The 22,168-nt window shown below is 32.5% G+C and overlaps 1 protein-coding gene across 2 annotated transcripts in view; it reads right to left on the reverse strand.

Moving 5' to 3' along the window:
* The window catches only part of LOC143199482 (uncharacterized), a 270,931-nt gene extending 248,987 nt beyond the window's left edge, over nt 1–21,944 (reverse strand). For both annotated transcript variants that reach the window (XM_076409316.1, XM_076409315.1), the window contains exon 1: nt 21,772–21,944. The gene's annotated coding sequence lies outside the window, so the exon portion shown is untranslated. The remainder of the gene's footprint in view (nt 1–21,771) is intronic.
* Nucleotides 21,945–22,168: the final 224 nt, after the last annotated feature.

Genomic DNA, 22,168 nt, shown 5'->3' on the forward strand with positions numbered 1-22,168 from the left:
GAAATATATTCTGCGAGAGCCAATCAAAAGCAGACCGATGCTTCCGACACCCGAATGGAGATAGAAACGAAACCGATACTAATAGGTTGTCCGTAACTGACGGTTATAAGTGATTCGATTTTCTAATTAATAATGAAAGCGATAGAGGACAGCTCGGTTTGCGCCGGATGGTGATTGATTTACATCGAATTCTTTTTTTTCTCTGACGATATTGATCGATTCCAACTAAAATTCGCTTAGCCGACGTTCGAAATCGTTTTTCTTAATGGACTTCAAATGGTTTTTTTTGCTATGAAGCCTAAAATTTCGTTAGATTTTAAATTACGAAGTGTAGCAGAATAATTTGTCTTTTTCGAATTTCAGTTAACGTCTTTGAAACTGTAATACTGTGATATCATTCAGCTTTAGAAATATCAGTAATAATTTTACAAAATTCAACCACAAGATATTAATGCTAATTTATTAATATTTCATTAATTTGGTCCAGATTTTAATAACCTTAATTAATACCCGAAATACGATATAATTTAACAGTTTTTAACAGTGCAGTGGATGAAATTTAGTCCAAGGATAGTGGAGTCTTTATTTTAACTGAAGAATACTATTAATTAAGGCTCCTTTGATAACTTTCCTGGCTATAATCCGTTAAAGTTTTTATGTTGGATCTAACTTCGAACGGTATTTGTTTCTTAGTTGATCTCTAGTGGGTTTGTTTACTATCAAACATATAATCTTTGTATAACAGAATAATAATACGTCGGCTTGGTTGGCGCAGCGGTAAAGGCGACACTACTATTGCGATAGTCGCGGGTTCGAATCCTGCTGAGACATGATCGTAACTTTATGCTTGTGATTGTTTCATATTTTCATTTCATTGTGATTGTCCTAGAGAAGCGGGCAAAATCCGACAAGGAATATGATCCCAGTCACGACAGTAACCAGGCTGGATGTCTTCTGGGATGATTTCTAAGTCGGTCACTCGCCAGTCGGTAGGCTTAATGCCGTGGACCATGGTTCGGAGCACAGGTTAACACACTGTAGGTCCAGTCCAGATAAACCCTCTTGGTAAAAAGAGACTTTTAAAATATAAAAAAAAGAATTATGATTTTTTTGTTAGATTTTAATCAGTTTTTTGTATTATTTTATAGATTAGTTCATATTTTTCTTTAAACAAAATAAAACTAAAAAATAAAAACACTTTATTGTGATTAACATCAGTAAATATAGATATAAAACAAAAATTAAATATATTTTAAAAATCATTATCACCAGTTATTGTAAATGGCTTATGATTAGAAAATCGTATGTTCCTAAAGTTCAGTAATGATAATCTGAATTATCTGAAAAAAATAATATAATTTATTGCTTATATTTATTATATCGCGCATACAGCTCGGTTTGCTGAGAATAAATGAGGCATTTATGTCAGACTAAGAAATTTGACCAATGAGGTGTCTAGATATAGAGTTACGTTTACAATAGAATAGAATTTAGAAATAAGCCTGAGAAAAGATACATAGTAGATCAGATTACTGAATGTTACGGCCACAGAGTATAACGTCTTCCTCCCTATCACTGCATTTTTAATCCAAATGAGTTGATACGGGGTATTGCAAATAATTATTACGATAGATATGCAGGTCGAGGAGGATATTCAAACCAGAACTGTCTGGATTTATGGAAAGAGGCATTGTTGAATATAGCATCTTCATCAATGGTAGAATCTTGAGCAAGTTTTTAATAGATTGGAAATAAACAGCTTGGTTATTAACTTGATTAGTATTTCAGAAAGTGACTGTGGTTGAATAAAACCTTATGAATGTTGGTTTATGGTTCAATGATGACGATTACCAAGACAGTGTGATGAAAGAGGAAACCACTAAAGGTCAGTATACACTTAATACACTTTAGTTGTAGGGAATTGTATTATAGAGTGAGAAAGCTTTATGAGCATGTGTATTGTTGTTCAGAATATACATGAACGTTTGGTTAACATGTATGAGGAGAAAAATAACACTAACTGTTTTGCAAATATGGTAAATGCATTAAGGAGAATGCAGTGATTAAATGTAGTTTTATCAAGAAAGATGTATACAGATAGTAACAGGACAAACTAAAGAGAAATATAGTAATATCGTAATAACTTTACAAGTATACATTGCATCGAAAGAAACAAGAACTAAGCGTAAAACATAAATATTCTCTCTAATAAAAGTAAAATACATTAATCAGATACACAATTGTTAATTATGAGGATTAGGCCTTCGAGGAATACCACTACATACAAAAACACGTCTAGAACCCTAACGATATTAGTGCGGAAAAAAGCTCAATGTATATATAATAAATCAACTCTAACCTATAAATTATTGCGGCTGTAAAATTAATTGTAGTTTTAAATTCTTCGTTAATATATGCCTTTGATGTACTGTAAGGTTAAAATAAATTATATTTAATAAAATATTTGTTCAATTATTTTATTTATATTAAAATATATATAACAGTCGGAGCGAAAATGTACTAAAACTCAGAGTTGATGCGCCAACATTGCGACGTTTTGACAGTTCTCCCGTGTCACTGCTATTTTGAATTGACTATATATCCTAGTCTATTGGAGTTTGAACATAAACTTGCAGTTCATGGCATATGACCACCAAAAGCCAATTACAGTAGCTCATCTATAAAATAGCTTGCAGATATGATTACCTGATTAGTATATTAAGCGCACCTAAACTACCCACGAAAACACGCTGCAGAAAATTGAATAGGTTTAATATATATTTGATTTGTTTAACTGATTTGTGAAACGTATGTTTAAAGTTTGAAATAATCTCAAATTATCTTAATAGTTTTAATTAAATTATCTATGTATGAAGGAAGATCGCTCGTTGCACCTATATACTTGAAAAAAAATAAGTTCACCTTCAAACATCAAAGCTAAAACGCTTTAAAAAAAGTCGTTTGTTACATCAATTTGCTCCTTTTCGACCGAGAGTCATAAATAATAAAATGCCGAGATTTTATCAGTAATCCTAATTAGGAAACTCGGAACTTTTTTAACCGAGAAACATTTCTGCTTCCTTCAGTATATTCCTCTAATTATAATGAAATTAAACTGCTAAACAGTTGCCAACTTGGGCGCAAAACTTTCGGATCTTCACGAGGGCTTATATAAGGTTTTAGACGTTTCGGAAATGTCAAAGTTTTAACAAAGGAATTCAGTTATTTATAGGATTAACGCCTCATCTCACAGGAACTGAATTGGCTCAGTAAAATGATACGGTATATATTAGCGTTGGGAACTATCGACTGAAATTAGTCGAAAAAGTCGATAGTCGAAAAACTAACGACTAAAAATAGTAATTACTATTTTCAGTCAAATCAATGGTTCAACTGTTTTTTTCCATTCGTGATATCAGACGAAGATGTACGAATTCCTTCTTATATAAATTGTGAGAGAGCAAAGGACGGAGATAGTTTCTTGGAACAGTTTATTTTTAACAATAATAAACTAATTTATTAATATATATAGATAATACAATAGAACTTAAACAACACTCAAAAAGTAAAGATGTACCATAACCATAAATACTAAATAAAAATTAAACATTTACCTAACCATATAAATAAACTAAAAATAATCGCACAATAACTACCAAGGCCTTTTCAAATAAAATAAATGTCCCATATATTATTGAACGGAAATATGGTTTAATCACTATTCAAAAATATAATCACGTTCAGCTTTTCTCCCGTGATGCCATTTCTTGGATCGTTAATAATTTGGCCAGATTTTGAAAATATTTGTTCCTTGTAAATGGGAATATATTTTGCGGGTACAGCAGAATATTTCAAATGTAATTGATATAATTCAAGTAATATCACTTTATGAGCTTGTCAAAAATCTATTAGGTTTTCTAAAAGTCCAGTTAGTGACATTTCTAAATACTGCTTAATTTGTAAAGTTGTTGTAGTACCTGGTGTAACTTATTTCACTCTAGCTAGTTTTTACCAAAATATATCTAGATGTAATGCATTCTTCGTCAGTAAGTTTCTCTTGAATTTCGAGTTGCAGAACAGTATTTGCATTTTTTGAAGTTAGAATGTTGTTATCTCTTTTGATGACGATGATTTCTTTTATCATCTCAGCATTATTGAGCTAAATGCATCATTCTACTCAAAAGGTATAAAATAATAGAAATAGATAATAAGAAAAATTCTTGTCGTACCTGCTGATAAAATAAATCTTAACCAAACAGTATCGCGACCATCATTATTTTCTTGTATTTTTTAATAGCCAACAAAATAAATTGCTGAATATTAAAGAAGAGTTTTCCTATCAGATAATGTATTTATTATAAATATTTAGTACAAATGTTAAATATAGTTCATCACCTCCTTATTGTTAATAAATAATTAAATTGTTAATAGCGTTATGTTAATATACGTATATAAATGTTAATAGCGACTGGAAGTAGTCGACTGAAACACTCACTAGTAAAAAGTAGTAAAATCAGTCGGACCAAAAATAGCGACTGAAACACTCGATATTAAAAATATATTAATTACTAACCAGTCGACAGTCAATTTTAGTAGATAATTTCCAACGCATTAACATAGTATATATCTAATTTACTAAAAACTATTATGGATAGCGCAACCGTGTCTGTTTTTTTCGTTAATGCCAATTTTATTGAACCCAGTCTGATTATCGAATGATGTCTATATTCAACTTACAACATAACTGCAGTTCTAGAACTTTAGTTAACTTTAATTTTTCAATTAGCATTACATCCTAGATGTAGTAAAATGAAACCCGTTAATTTTCTAATAGATGGTTTTAATAAATTATATCTCGCGCTATAAAAGTTCATTAAGTATACACTAGATAATTGAAAACCTGACATTTTGTGCCTCTTGTGTATGTTTAACGCAGATTTGCTTGAACTCGCGTCAAAGATGACAGCAAAGAGAAAAAAACGATATATTTTACATATGTAGAATACATCTAAGGAACATAGACGTATGGGAATCAAACCAATTAAACCAACAAGTCATGGATCAAATTTCCATCTGTGGATAACCTGCAGAAGCGCAACGTTATCGACCCATTTCTGAAATAAATGGTGATTGACGACGAAAATTAGATCATTTACGATAACGTCAAGCGAAAATGGCCATGACCATAGTGACCCAGTGCAAACGGTGACCAAGTCAAAATTGAAAGATTTTCTGTGTATTTGAAATTGACTGCGGATTGGTAAGGAATAATAAACTATGGGATGTTCGTATAAGGCCAAATCCTTAAGTCAAACCTACATTTGTTGGGCAATTGCACCTTCTCAAGGAAACAGTTTACCAAAAACAACCATATTTATTCCATAGATAACGAGTCACCATACATTCTGAGAGCTTGGTTCAAAGGGTCATATACATACATGGTTTTAGCCCGAAGTAATTGCCATCTGTTTCTACCCATGCTGAACTATTTGGCTGGTGAGAAATTTGCCTCAAAGACTATTAGTTTTCAAAATGGGGACAAGAATAAGAAGCTATGCCGTGCTAAATAGATAACGAGTCACCATACATTCTGAGAGCTTGGTTTAAAGGGTCATATACATCCGTGGTTTTAGCCCGAAGTAATTGCCAGCTGTTCCTACCCATGCTGAACTATTTGGCTGGTGAGAAATTTGCCTCAAAGACTATTAGTTTTCAAAATGGGGACAAGAATAAGAAGCTATGCTATGCTAAATAGACAACGAGTCACCATACATTCCGAGAGCTTGAGTTAAAGGGTCATATACATACATTGATTTAGCCCGAAGTAATTGCCATCTATTCCTACACATGCTGAACTATTTAGCTGGTGAGAAATTTGCCTCAAAGACTATTAGTTTTCAAAATGGGAACAAGAATAAGAAGCTATGCTGTGCTAAATAGATAACGAGTCACCATACATTCCGAGAGCTTGAGTTAAAGGGTCATATACATACATTGATTTAGCCCGAAGTAATTGTCATCTATTCCTACCCATGCTGAACTATTTAGCTGGTGAGAAATTTGCCTCAAAGACTATTAGTTTTCAAAATGGGGACAAGAATAAGAAGCTATGCCGTGCTAACCAGATAACGAGTCACCATACATTCCGAGAGCTTGATTTAAAGGGTCATATACATACATTGATTTAGCCAGAAGTAATTGCCATCTGTTCCTACACATGCTGAACTATTTAGCTGGTGAGAAATTTGCCTCAAAGACTATTAGTTTTCAAAATGGGAACAAGAATAAGAAGCTATGCTGTGCTAAATAGATAACGAGTCACCATACATTCCGAGAGCTTGATTTAAAGGGTCATATACATACATTGATTTAGCCCGAAGTAATTGCCATCTATTCCTACACATGCTGAACTATTTAGCTGGTGAGAAATTTGCCTCAAAGACTATTAGTTTTCAAAATGGGAACAAGAATAAGAAGCTATGCTGTGCTAAATAGATAACGAGTCACCATACATTCCGAGAGCTTGATTTAAAGGGTCATATACATACATTGATTTAGCCCGAAGTAATTGCCATCTATTCCTACACATGCTGAACTATTTAGCTGGTGAGAAATTTGCCTCAAAGACTATTAGTTTTCAAAATGGGAACAAGAATAAGAAGCTATGCTGTGCTAAATAGATAACGAGTCACCATACATTCCGAGAGCTTGATTTAAAGGGTCATATACATACATTGATTTAGCCCGAAGTAATTGCCATCTATTCCTACACATGCTGAACTATTTAGCTGGTGAGAAATTTGCCTCAAAGACTATTAGTTTTCAAAATGGGAACAAGAATAAGAAGCTATGCTGTGCTAAATAGATAACGAGTCACCATACATTCCGAGAGCTTGAGTTAAAGGGTCATATACATACATTGATTTAGCCCGAAGTAATTGTCATCTATTCCTACCCATGCTGAACTATTTGGCTGGTGAGAAATTTACCTCAAAGACTATTAGTTTTCAAAATGGGGACAAGAATAAGAAGCTATGCTGTGCTAAATAGATAACGAGTCACCATACATTCCGAGAGCTTGAGTTAAAGGGTCATATACATACATTGATTTAGCCCGAAGTAATTGTCATCTATTCCTACCCATGCTGAACTATTTGGCTGGTGAGAAATTTACCTCAAAGACTATTAGTTTTCAAAATGGGGACAAGAATAAGAAGCTATGCTGTGCTAAATAGATAACGAGTCACCATACATTCCGAGAGCTTGAGTTAAAGGGTCATATACATACATTGATTTAGCCCGAAGTAATTGTCATCTATTCCTACCCATGCTGAACTATTTAGCTGGTGAGAAATTTGCCTCAAAGACTATTAGTTTTCAAAATGGGGACAAGAATAAGAAGCTATGCCGTGCTAAATAGATAACGAGTCACCATACATTCCGAGAGCTTGATTTAAAGGGTCATATACATACATTGATTTAGCCCGAAGTAATTGCCATCTATTCCTACACATGCTGAACTATTTAGCTGGTGAGAAATTTGCCTCAAAGACTATTAGTTTTCAAAATGGGAACAAGAATAAGAAGCTATGCTGTGCTAAATAGATAACGAGTCACCATACATTCCGAGAGCTTGATTTAAAGGGTCATATACATACATTGATTTAGCCAGAAGTAATTGCCATCTGTTCCTACCCATGCTGAACTATTTGGCTGGTGAGAAATTTACCTCAAAGACTATTAGTTTTCAAAATGGGGACAAGAATAAGAAGCTATGCCGTGCTAAATAGATAACGAGTCACCATACATTCCGAGAGCTTGATTTAAAGGGTCATATACATACATGGTTTTAGCCCGAGGTAATTGCCATCTGTTCCTACCCATGCTGAACTATTTGGCTGGTGAGAAATTTGCCTCAAAGACTATTAGTTTTCAAAATGGGGACAAGAATAAGAAGCTATGCTATGCTAAATAGACAACGAGTCACCATACATTCCGAGAGCTTGAGTTAAAGGGTCATATACATACATTGATTTAGCCCGAAGTAATTGCCATCTATTCCTACACATGCTGAACTATTTAGCTGGTGAGAAATTTGCCTCAAAGACTATTAGTTTTCAAAATGGGAACAAGAATAAGAAGCTATGCTGTGCTAAATAGATAACGAGTCACCATACATTCCGAGAGCTTGAGTTAAAGGGTCATATACATACATTGATTTAGCCCGAAGTAATTGTCATCTATTCCTACCCATGCTGAACTATTTGGCTGGTGAGAAATTTGCCTCAAAGACTATTAGTTTTCAAAATGGGAACAAGAATAAGAAGCTATGCCGTGGTAAATAGATAACGAGTCACCATACATTCCGAGAGCTTGATTTAAAGGGTCATATACATACATGGTTTTAGCCCGAGGTAATTGCCATCTGTTCCTACCCATGCTGAACTATTTAGCTGGTGAGAAATTTGCCTCAAAGACTATTAGTTTTCAAAATGGGAACAAGAATAAGAAGCTATGCTGTGCTAAATAGATAACGAGTCACCATACATTCCGAGAGCTTGAGTTAAAGGGTCATATACATACATTGATTTAGCCCGAAGTAATTGCCATCTATTCCTACCCATGCTGAACTATTTGGCTGGTGAGAAATTTACCTCAAAGACTATTAGTTTTCAAAATGGGGACAAGAATAAGAAGCTATGCTGTGCTAAATAGATAACGAGTCACCATACATTCCGAGAGCTTGAGTTAAAGGGTCATATACATACATTGATTTAGCCCGAAGTAATTGTCATCTATTCCTACCCATGCTGAAGTATTTGGCTGGTGAGAAATTTACCTCAAAGACTATTAGTTTTCAAAATGGGGACAAGAATAAGAAGCTATGCTGTGCTAAATAGATAACGAGTCACCATACATTCCGAGAGCTTGAGTTAAAGGGTCATATACATACATTGATTTAGCCCGAAGTAATTGTCATCTATTCCTACACATGCTGAACTATTTAGCTGGTGAGAAATTTGCCTCAAAGACTATTAGTTTTCAAAATGGGAACAAGAATAAGAAGCTATGCTGTGCTAAATAGATAACGAGTCACCATACATTCCGAGAGCTTGATTTAAAGGGTCATATACATACATTGATTTAGCCCGAAGTAATTGCCATCTATTCCTACACATGCTGAACTATTTAGCTGGTGAGAAATTTGCCTCAAAGACTATTAGTTTTCAAAATGGGAACAAGAATAAGAAGCTATGCCGTGCTAAATAGATAACGAGTCACCATACATTCCGAGAGCTTGATTTAAAGGGTCATATACATACATTGATTTAGCCAGAAGTAATTGCCATCTGTTCCTACCCATGCTGAACTATTTGGCTGGTGAGAAATTTACCTCAAAGACTATTAGTTTTCAAAATGGGGACAAGAATAAGAAGCTATGCCGTGCTAAATAGATAACGAGTCACCATACATTCCGAGAGCTTGATTTAAAGGGTCATATACATCCATGGTTTTAGCCCGAGGTAATTGCCATCTGTTCCTACCCATGCTGAACTATTTGGCTGGTGAGAAATTTGCCTCAAAGACTATTAGTTTTCAAAATGGGGACAAGAATAAGAAGCTATGCTATGCTAAATAGACAACGAGTCACCATACATTCCGAGAGCTTGAGTTAAAGGGTCATATACATACATTGATTTAGCCCGAAGTAATTGCCATCTATTCCTACACATGCTGAACTATTTAGCTGGTGAGAAATTTGCCTCAAAGACTATTAGTTTTCAAAATGGGAACAAGAATAAGAAGCTATGCTGTGCTAAATAGATAACGAGTCACCATACATTCCGAGAGCTTGAGTTAAAGGGTCATATACATACATTGATTTAGCCCGAAGTAATTGTCATCTATTCCTACCCATGCTGAACTATTTGGCTGGTGAGAAATTTGCCTCAAAGACTATTAGTTTTCAAAATGGGGACAAGAATAAGAAGCTATGCCGTGCTAACCAGATAACGAGTCACCATACATTCCGAGAGCTTGATTTAAAGGGTCATATACATACATTGATTTAGCCAGAAGTAATTGCCATCTGTTCCTACACATGCTGAACTATTTAGCTGGTGAGAAATTTGCCTCAAAGACTATTAGTTTTCAAAATGGGAACAAGAATAAGAAGCTATGCTGTGCTAAATAGATAACGAGTCACCATACATTCCGAGAGCTTGATTTAAAGGGTCATATACATACATTGATTTAGCCCGAAGTAATTGCCATCTATTCCTACCCATGCTGAACTATTTGGCTGGTGAGAAATTTACCTCAAAGACTATTAGTTTTCAAAATGGGGACAAGAATAAGAAGCTATGCCGTGGTAAATAGATAACGAGTCACCATACATTCCGAGAGCTTGATTTAAAGGGTCATATACATACATTGATTTAGCCCGAAGTAATTGCCATCTATTCCTACACATGCTGAACTATTTAGCTGGTGAGAAATTTGCCTCAAAGACTATTAGTTTTCAAAATGGGAACAAGAATAAGAAGCTATGCTGTGCTAAATAGATAACGAGTCACCATACATTCCGAGAGCTTGATTTAAAGGGTCATATACATACATGGTTTTAGCCCGAAGTAATTGCCATCTATTCCTACCCATGCTGAACTATTTAGCTGGTGAGAAATTTGCCTCAAAGACTATTAGTTTTCAAAATGGGAACAAGAATAAGAAGCTATGCTGTGCTAAATAGATAACGAGTCACCATACATTCCGAGAGCTTGAGTTAAAGGGTCATATACATACATTGATTTAGCCAGAAGTAATTGCCATCTATTCCTACCCATGCTGAACTATTTGGCTGGTGAGAAATTTACCTCAAAGACTATTAGTTTTCAAAATGGGGACAAGAATAAGAAGCTATGCTGTGCTAAATAGATAACGAGTCACCATACATTCCGAGAGCTTGAGTTAAAGGGTCATATACATACATTGATTTAGCCAGAAGTAATTGTCATCTATTCCTACCCATGCTGAAGTATTTGGCTGGTGAGAAATTTACCTCAAAGACTATTAGTTTTCAAAATGGGGACAAGAATAAGAAGCTATGCCGTGCTAACCAGATAACGAGTCACCATACATTCCGAGAGCTTGATTTAAAGGGTCATATACATACATTGATTTAGCCCGAAGTAATTGTCATCTATTCCTACCCATGCTGAAGTATTTGGCTGGTGAGAAATTTGCCTCAAAGACTATTAGTTTTCAAAATGGGGACAAGAATAAGAAGCTATGCCGTGCTAAATAGATAACGAGTCACCATACATTCCGAGAGCTTGATTTAAAGGGTCATATACATACATGGTTTTAGCCCGAGGTAATTGCCATCTGTTCCTACCCATGCTGAACTATTTAGCTGGTGAGAAATTTGCCTCAAAGACTATTAGTTTTCAAAATGGGAACAAGAATAAGAAGCTATGCCGTGCTAAATAGATAACGAGTCACCATACATTCCGAGAGCTTGAGTTAAAGGGTCATATACATACATTGATTTAGCCAGAAGTAATTGCCATCTGTTCCTACCCATGGTGAACTATTTGGCTGGTGAGAAATTTACCTCAAAGACTATTAGTTTTCAAAATGGGGACAAGAATAAGAATCTATGCCATGCTAAAATTTTTCACTAATACTACTATTATAAATATAATTATCAGCTTGTTCAACTGGTCAAAGTAACGATAACGGTACAAATGTGTTGAAAATTTAGTATTTATTCCAGAACACCAATCTGGGTTTCGCAATAAGGATGGAACAACTGAACAAGTGCACAGACTTGTTAACAAAATAAATATGGACTTAAACGCCTAAATATATTGTTCATCTGCGTTCCTGGACATATCTCAGGCCATTAATAAAGTATGACATACGGGATTGCAAATTAAATTAAAGAAACTCCTCACAGATTGAAATTTTACGATAAAACAAGGCGATGAACATATTGAATTACATCCAATATATTCAGGAGTTCCGTAAGGTAGTATGCAGGGTCCAGTACTACAAACAAATCTAAATCGAATACAAATGTAGCTGAAAAGATAAGATGATATCAATAATTGCCTACTCAGACAATCTTAGTCTGCACCTAGATCGACTATTAACTTGGAAAAAGCACATACTCGCCAAACGGAAACAAGATAGACTTCTACCAAATGTTTATTCTACCAAAGTCTTATCGGACTTACATATAAGTTATCATTAGATAATAAGAGATTATTGCATAAATCTATAACAAACCGAGTTGGTCATATGGAATCCAGCTATGGGGAACCGCTAGCAAATCTAATATATCCATCATACAACGGTTCCAAAATAAAGTGTTGCGTGCCATTCTCGATGCTCCATACTATGTTTCAAATAAGCTGATAAAATGCGATATTCCTCTAGAACCTATAACGAGTGTAATTCAACATGTTTGTGTGAAGTACTTCGAAACGTGCATCCCAACGTGCTCGCTAATCAGCTAGATATGCGAAGTGACTTTTACCACCATCCGATCTGATTATAGGACATATACAGACTTTAGAATAAGCTTTAAAATAGGACTAAGTATTTAAAATAGTATTTTGTACAGGAGTATATATATATATATATATATATATATACTAATTTTATTTTTCTATGTCTAATATATCCCTCATACAACGGTTCTAAAATAAAGTGTTGCGTGCAATTGTCGATGCTCCATACTATGTTTCAAATGAGCTGATAAAATGCGATATTCCTCTAGAACCAATAACGAGTGAAATTCAACATTTTTGTGGGAATTACTTCGAAATAGTGTCCCAAGAGGGCATCCCAACGTGCTCGCTAATCAGCTAGATATGCGAAGTGACTTTTATCACCATCCGATCTGATTATAGGACATATATAGACTTTAGAATAAGCTTTAAAATAGGACTAAGTATTTAAAATAGTATTTTGTACAGGAGTATATATATATATATATACTAATTTTATTTTTCTATGTCTAATATATCCCTCATACAACGGTTCTAAAATAAAGTGTTGCGTGCAATTGTCGATGCTCCATACTATGTTTCAAATGAGCTGATAAAATGCGATATTCCTCTAGAACCAATAACGAGTGAAATTCAACATTTTTGTGGGAAGTACTTCGAAATAGTTTCAGGGCATCTCAACGTGCTCGCTAATCAGCTAGATATGCGAAGTGACTTTTACCACCATCCGATCTGATTATAGGACATATACAGACTTTAGAATAAGCTTTAAAATAGGACTAAGTATTTAAAATAGTATTTTGTACAGGAGTATATATATATATATATACTAATTTTATTTTTCTATGTCTAATATATCCCTCATACAACGGTTCTAAAATAAAGTGTTGCGTGCAATTGTCGATGCTCCATACTATGTTTCAAATGAGCTGATAAAATGCGATATTCCTCTAGAACCAATAACGAGTGAAATTCAACATTTTTGTGGGAAGTACTTCGAAATAGTTTCAGGGCATCTCAACGTGCTCGCTAATCAGCTAGATATGCGAAGTGACTTTTATCACCATCCGATCTGATTATAGGACATATATAGACTTTAGAATAAGCTTTAAAATAGGACTAAGTATTTAAAATAGTATTTTGTACAGGAGTATATATATATATATATACTAATTTTATTTTTCTATGTCTAATATATCCCTCATACAACGGTTCTAAAATAAAGTGTTGCGTGCAATTGTCGATGCTCCATACTATGTTTCAAATGAGCTGATAAAATGCGATATTCCTCTAGAACCAATAACGAGTGAAATTCAACATTTTTGTGGGAAGTACTTCGAAATAGTTTCAGGGCATCTCAACGTGCTCGCTAATCAGCTAGATATGCGAAGTGACTTTTACCACCATCCGATCTGATTATAGGACATATACAGACTTTAGAATAAGCTTTAAAATAGGACTAAGTATTTAAAATAGTATTTTGTACAGGAGTATATATATATATATATACTAATTTTATTTTTCTATGTCTAATATATCCCTCATACAACGGTTCTAAAATAAAGTGTTGCGTGCAATTGTCGATGCTCCATACTATGTTTCAAATGAGCTGATAAAATGCGATATTCCTCTAGAACCAATAACGAGTGAAATTCAACATTTTTGTGGGAAGTACTTCGAAATAGTTTCAGGGCATCTCAACGTGCTCGCTAATCAGCTAGATATGCGAAGTGACTTTTATCACCATCCGATCTGATTATAGGACATATATAGACTTTAGAATAAGCTTTAAAATAGGACTAAGTATTTAAAATAGTATTTTGTACAGGAGTATATATATATATATATACTAATTTTATTTTTCTATGTCTAATATATCCCTCATACAACGGTTCTAAAATAAAGTGTTGCGTGCAATTGTCGATGCTCCATACTATGTTTCAAATGAGCTGATAAAATGCGATATTCCTCTAGAACCAATAACGAGTGAAATTCAACATTTTTGTGGGAAGTACTTCGAAATAGTTTCAGGGCATCTCAACGTGCTCGCTAATCAGCTAGATATGCGAAGTGACTTTTACCACCATCCGATCTGATTATAGGACATATACAGACTTTAGAATAAGCTTTAAAATAGGACTAAGTATTTAAAATAGTATTTTGTACAGGAGTATATATATATATATATATATATATATACTAATTTTATTTTTCTATGTCTAATATATCCCTCATACAACGGTTCTAAAATAAAGTGTTGCGTGCAATTGTCGATGCTCCATACTATGTTTCAAATGAGCTGATAAAATGCGATATTCCTCTAGAACCAATAACGAGTGAAATTCAACATTTTTGTGGGAAGTACTTCGAAATAGTTTCAGGGCATCTCAACGTGCTCGCTAATCAGCTAGATATGCGAAGTGACTTTTATCACCATCCGATCTGATTATAGGACATATATAGACTTTAGAATAAGCTTTAAAATAGGACTAAGTATTTAAAATAGTATTTTGTACAGGAGTATATATATAAACATCACAAATCCTTATTTCCCTATGGGCAGATTGTGCAACTACTAATAAAATTAGTATGTCATCTTTCATATGAGCATAACCAAGCAGCAAACATAACAAACAAGCAAAGCAAACAAACATATAAGCATAACCATATGAGTAGCCAAGCTGTATGCCCAATAGGTACTACATATGCTAAGAACGAAATGAAGACACATTCGAATACGATTTTAGAAAGTAGATAAAACATTTTGTCGTCGCTTCATCGTCATGAATGAAACTATAATAGCCCATAATGATTCTCATAAAAACAAAGAATTGAAAAGCAGTACAAACACTATTCCTTGGACCGAAATCAGTGTTATTTTTCAGAAATTGACAAAGACGACAGTTCTTTGGGATAGAGAAAATAATAAATTTGTTCATGGATTACTCCCATACTGATCAAAAATAACTTGGATTGTTATTGTAATCTTTTGTATCAATTGGAAACATCAGTTATTTTTATAAACCATCGCTTTCAAGATCAATATGTTAATGTGCAAGTTATTTCAACAATCAAATTATTGCCAGATTTAGCTGACTGTAATTACTGGCTGTTTCCATGAACGATGATGTAATAACTGTCATCGAAAGATATTTTATAGCCTTTCCCCAAAACTCTAGAACTCACAAGATCACTGGAATAATTGTTTCAAGTTTAGATAGATTATACAAAGAAATACGGTCTTTTCTATAAATATCAATTTGTTTTTAATTTTCATTTCCGCACTTTTGTTTTCTAGGTAGCAGAACTTACTAACTCACTTAGTATAAGATATTTTAAAACATAAAAGTTTGTTTATTTTAAATTGATTAACTAAACAACTTAGCGATAACTTAACATAATAGATGATAAAAATAACCTAAATAAAATATATTTTTATGTTTTCTTCTAATACTAAAATATGTTTTTATAAAAACTATGTTATAAATATTGGGTCAGATATGGGTCCAGAATTAACCAGGCAATTTTAATAAAATCATATTTAATTTAAATATTGCTAACTAACTTTCAGTTTGTGAATACCACAACTTTTTTTGCTGAGTTTAATAGGTACATAAATTACGACATTAGGATAGGCATCTTCTGATATATTATTTTTATCACATCTTTATTAGTTACGCTTAGTACAATCTTAATTTACAATTAATTTATTACTACTTTTCCTATGTACTTGGATTAATTAACAAGCAAGACGAGTGCGAGAAAATACATCAGTATGTATTCCTCAATTATAAAATTATAAATATTTATTAATTATTAACTTATAGCTATAGTTTACACTAATAGTACACACTAAATGTTCACACAAGTTCGTACGGTTTTGTTCGATTCAATCTCCTGACATCCTGCGCGCTGTCCAGCAGTTATATTGCTTCCACGTTAGTATGATTTAGTAACCTTCTTTAGTGTTTTAAGGTGAAATTCTGCCCAACTTCGCAAATCCATTTGATGTCCAGGTCATCGTGCAGTTCTTCATTGGTTCCATAGCGATAGGCATTGGTAATCAATCGAAGAACCTTGTTTTGACAGCGCTGTATGACTAACTGATTTAAATTTTTAGTGCAACCCCATATTTGCACCCCATAGGTCTAAATTGGCTTTATAATTGTATTATAGATCAACTTTGATTTTAGATAAAGTTGAGAGTATCTTCCAACTAACCAGTATTGTTGTTTGATTTTGGTTCTAATGTGTTTTGCTTTTTGTCTAATGTGATGCTTCCAATTTAATCTACCGTCAAGATGGATTCCAAGGTATTTTGCTGATTCTGCTTGAGAAATCGGGCATCCATTGAGTGGTATAATTAAGTTTTTATTATTTCGCCTTAATGCAAAATAATTTAACGTGGACAGATTTGGAGCTATTAAGTTGAATTTTCCAATCTTTCGTCCATTTGTAGATTTTGTTGACTGCCACTTTCACTTTTTCTATTGCCCTAGGCCGAGATATGTCTTTTGCCATAATAACTGTGTCATCAGCAAAGGTTCCAAGAAGTGTTTTTTTGTCTCTGGAATGTCAGCAGTGTAATGTAGATACAGGAACTGATATATAACTATCTGATATCGGCAAATATTTTAGCAGGGTAAAAAAACACTTCTTTAAAAACCTTCTGAGTATTACTTGTTTGGATCCATATCAAACATAAATTGCCTTGGATTAAGATATTTTTAAAAACCCACGAAATCTACTCCACTAGAAACCTCCACTCAAAAGTTCTTCCTCATTAACATCATGGTTCTAGTCGAGAAAAAATGGAGCATATTCAGTTTAAACAAATTCATTATTTGATTTCGACTATATTGATTCAAATATAATTGAAATAAAACAAATTGGACTAGAAACGGATATAACCAATCGATCAAAACAAAAGAATATTAACAAATGAGATTTAAAATTATCTAATTACCTTTTACTCTATTTCGTAGTTACAACCGAATATTGCTTAACCGCATATATATATATATATATATATATATATATATATATATATATATATATAATATATATATATTAAAATTAAGGAATGTTACAAAATAAATGAAATAATTATTTGTATATTTTTCATTAATTTTGTCGAATTTTTAATAGTGAAACCGGAATGTGTTTGTAGAACGCATTTATGGGTAATTTTGCATTGGCATCTTTATAAATAAAGAAAATAATATAGTAATATAAGCGAATAAAAGTGTATAAATTAATAAGCGGAAAAGATAATAGTTTTGACGTATACTAAAAAATCATCGTATCGTAAAGTTTGTATATTTTAGTATTTCCAGAAGTTCAGGGAAGGTTTCTATGATGAGTAAACATGGAATAATTGCCAGTAAAATCATAAAAAATTACAATTTTGTGTTTCCATACAAAATGTCTACCAGCTTCATTTTTGTTGGTTTTCAAATATTTATGGAAATGTATTATGTTTCGAAAAATGTCGAATACCGATTAAACCACCGGTCACTATTACTACACCGCGATTAGAATATATAACGTATTAAGAGTTGAATCTTGTATTTGAGTATTGATCTACCACGACTTATATTTCATATAAATGTAGGTATTTCCTGATGGGTACTTCAATTCAAATATCACGCGAAAAATAATGACATATATGGCAAATATTGTATAACTATATGCTAACAGTATTTTCTTATCGTATTCTCATTACCGTCGAGTAAACATTTACTAATAATAGAGTTGACATATGAAATAACTGTTTATAGTACCTTTGTAGATATTTACATTTATTATTATTGTCATAAATTTAGTGTGGTAGAATTTTCTTTGAATATCTTACCTCACATGCTAATCAATTAAGAATACCAGCATTTCATGAATCAGCTCTATTATATTTTGTAGGTCTACTTCCTCGGCTTTTCCAAAATTAAGGGATATCACGAAATAAATGACATAATTATATGTTTGTTTTCCATTAATTTAATTTTATTTTTTATAGTGAAACCAGTATGTATTTATAGAAACTAAAAAAATGTTTGTTCCAAATTACTTCAATTTTTAAATAGATATACAGACAATTATCGGTAATTTTGCAATGACATCTGTATAAATAAAGTAATAAAATAGTAATATAAGCGAATAACAGATTATAAATTAATTAGATGCATACATAATAGCTTTAACGTATAATAAAACTCATCATATCGTAGAGTTTATATATTTTAATATTTCTAGAAGTTCAGGGATGGTTTATATGATGAGTAAATATGGAATAATTGTGAGTAAAATAATACAAATAATAATTTTGTTTACTCATACAAAATGTCACTGCCACTGTCATTAATAATTTCCCTGTCGCGGATTGACATTTTTGTTTGAATTGAAATTTGATTTCAAAATATTTAACGCATTAAATATTGAAGATAATTTCTCGGCACTGGCCATTATATCTCATATAAATGTCGGTATATACTGATAGGTACACTGATTTGAATATCAAGCGAAAAATAATGATATATATGTCAAATATGATATAACTATATGCTAACAGTAATTTCCTATCGTATTCTCATTGCCGTTGAGTAAACATTTAACAAAAATAGAGTTAAAATATGTAGTTACAGTTTATCGTACAATACGCTTTGCAGATGTAGTTTATATTTGTTATTATTGTCACAAATAAAGCATCCTAGAATTTTCTTTGCATATTTTACCTCATATGCTAATCAATTAGAAGTAACTTTTAAACGCTCCCTATGATCGTTTTACGTGGTTTATAAAATATACAAGCAGTTCATGAATCAGCTCTATTATATTTTGTAGTTCTATTTCCTCGGTCTTTCTAAAATTAAGGGATATTACGAAATAAATGACTTAATTATATGTTTGTTTTCCATTAATTTTATTTTATTTTTTATAGTGAAACCAGTATTTATTTGTAGGTATTCACAAAATGTTTTGTTCCGAATGACTTTAATCTTTAAATAAATATACAGGCAATTATCGGTAATTTTTCAACAGTATGTATATAAATAAAGTAAGGATATAATAATGCAAGCGAATAACAATTCATAAATTAATAGGCTGTACAGATAACAACACTGACATATACTGAAAATCATCGTATCGTAGAGTTTATAAATAAAGTATAAAAAGAGTTTTCTTTGCATATTTTACCTCATATGCTAATCAATTAGAAGTTACTTTAAAACCATCCCTATAATCGTTTTATGTGGTTTATAAATTATATAAGCAGTTCATGAATCAGCTCTATTATATTTTGTAGTTCTACTTCCTCGGTCTTTCTAATATTAAGGGATATTACGAAATAAATGACTTAATTATATGTTTGTTTTCCATTAATTTTATTTTATTTTTTATAGTGAAACCAGTATTTATTTCTAGGTATTCACAAAATGTTTTGTTCCGAATGACTTCAATCTTTAAATAAATATACAGGCAATTATCGGTAATTTTTCAACAGTATGTATATAAATAAAGTAAGGATATAATAATGCAAGCGAATAACAATTCATAAATTAATAGGCTGTACAGATAACAACACTGACATATACTGAAAATCATCGTATCGTAGAGTTTATAAATAAAGTATAAAAAGAGTTTTCTTTGCATATTTTACCTCATATGCTAATCAATTAGAAGTTACTTTTAAACGCTCCTTATGATCGTTTTACGTGGTTTATAAATTATACAAGCAGTTCATGAATCAGCTCTATTATATTTTGTAGTTCTACTTCCTCGGTCTTTCTAATATTAAGGGATATTACGAAATAAATGACTTAATTATATGTTTGTTTTCCATTTATTTTATTTTATTTTTTATAATGAAACCAGTATTTATTTGTAGGTATTCACAAAATGTTTTCTTCCGTATTACTTCAATCTTTAAATAAATATACAGGCAATTATCGGTAATTTTTCAACAGTATGTATATAAATAAAGTAAGGATATAATAATGCAAGCGAATAACAATTCATAAATTAATAGGCTGTACAGATAACAACACTGACATATACTGAAAATCATCGTATCATAGAGTTTATAAATAAAGTATAAAAAGAGTTTTCTTTGCATATTTTACCTCATATGCTAATCAATTAGAAGTTACTTTTAAACGCTCCCTATGATCGTTTTACGTGGTTTATAAAATATACAAGCAGTTCATGAATCAGCTCTATTATATTTTGTAGTTCTATTTCCTCGGTCTTTCTAAAATTAAGGGATATTACGAAATAAATGACTTAATTATATGTTTGTTTTCCATTTATTTTATTTTATTTTTTATAATGAAACCAGTATTTATTTGTAGGTATTCACAAAATGTTTTCTTCCGTATTACTTCAATCTTTAAATAAATATACAGGCAATTATCGGTAATTTTTCAACGGTATGTATATAAATAAAGTAAGAATATAATAATATAAGGGAATAACAGTTTATAAATTAATAAGCTGTAACAGCACTGACATATACTGAAAATCATCGTATCCTAGAGTTTATATATTTTTATATTTCTCCTATATATTACTCTGTTAGAACTTTCTTTACTTAGTTTACCTCACGTGGTTTATAAATTATACAAGCAGTTTATAAATTATATCACTTCTTCAATTTTTCTAAAATTATGGGATCATTCGAAATAAATAGCTTAAATATTTATTTATTTTTCATTAATTTTGTTTCTGTGCTATTACTAGTGAGTGGTTTAGTCTATATTTGTAGGAATTAACAAAATATTTTGTTTTGCATTAGTTCAATCTATAATTAAGTATACTTGCAATGACGTATGCGTAAAAAAAGTATGACTATGGTAATATAAGTAAATAACAGTATAAATTATTTAGCTATACAGATAACAGCTTCATATTGCATATAATGAACATGTATATAGTATCTTGTAAATTGTTTATATTTTTATAATTCTAATTAAAGCTTGATTGAATTTTTTCGCGATAATTGCCATTGCCAGTCGGTGTATCATGGAAAATTAAGAGCTGATGAGAAAAAAACTACATTAACCTCCTCTGTACACACATACACACCCCTCCCCTTTCTCCAAACGAATATACGCCCCATAGTAAACGTAATTATGTAACTCACACCAAGCCAAAACCGAAGAAAATTAGATATTAGCCGGAAGCCCCCCGGGGTGGTCGGGTTAGTTCCCGAAGGAATCCCGAACGTAGTTTCGGGCCGTTGGAGAACTTTATGCTGTCTTACCTCCATCGTAAACTTTTCCCAATAGTTTAGTAAATTCCAAATATCATATCGCAAACTTCACTGATAAAGTCATAAAATTGTCGACCAGTCGTTGCCGTTATGCTATCCGACGACCGAGACGCGTTATCTACAAACAGTCTTCTGTAGGAGTCACGACTCGAAGGCTCTACGAGGCCGTCGACGAAGAATCGAGCGGGAGGTGAGCGGAGTGGGGCAGGACGCGAGAAGGCGATATATTTCCGCGTGAAAATCCGTCGGACCGACGTGCAGTCCCTTTGGCGATTTCCCGCGGTATTGAGAGCGTTTGAGGCAGCGGCCGTGGTCCTCTGGAAGGCGCAGACTCCGCACCGGAATCGATGGGACCCATCCCATCTGTGCAAAGCGTAATTTTCGTTGT

Source organism: Rhynchophorus ferrugineus, unplaced genomic scaffold, assembly GCF_030347505.1.
Source record: "Rhynchophorus ferrugineus isolate W39M unplaced genomic scaffold, kcgeb_rfMv2 rfM7, whole genome shotgun sequence".
Taxonomy (NCBI): Eukaryota; Metazoa; Arthropoda; class Insecta; order Coleoptera; family Curculionidae; genus Rhynchophorus; species Rhynchophorus ferrugineus.